The 224-nt window shown below is 19.2% G+C and overlaps 1 protein-coding gene across 1 annotated transcript in view; it reads left to right on the top strand.

Annotated features, from left to right (window-relative positions):
* The window catches only part of LOC119587452 (mediator of DNA damage checkpoint protein 1-like), a gene marked incomplete in the record, with an annotated part of 12,774 nt that overhangs the window by 11,631 nt on the left and 919 nt on the right, over positions 1–224 (top strand).

Raw genomic sequence — 224 nt, 5'->3', positions numbered from 1 at the left:
GTTTAATGTTTTTTAAAAAACTTATAAAATTTTAATTTATAAAATTTTTTTTAAAAATATTATTATTTAAAATTTTTTCAACCTTTTTTTGGGGGGAAACTGATGGTTTTGTTATTTTTTTTTCAAAACTCCTTTGTTTTCATTTTCCCCTTTGGAAAAAATTTTGGTCTTTTAGAAATTTTTTAAATTTTTGAGGGAAAGCCTTTTTAAGTTTTTTTTTGAGA

The sequence above is a fragment of the Penaeus monodon genome, chromosome 22 (assembly GCF_015228065.2).
Source record: "Penaeus monodon isolate SGIC_2016 chromosome 22, NSTDA_Pmon_1, whole genome shotgun sequence".
NCBI classification, from domain to species: domain Eukaryota; kingdom Metazoa; phylum Arthropoda; class Malacostraca; order Decapoda; family Penaeidae; genus Penaeus; species Penaeus monodon.
This window is presented reverse-complemented; position numbering and strand designations above follow the sequence as displayed.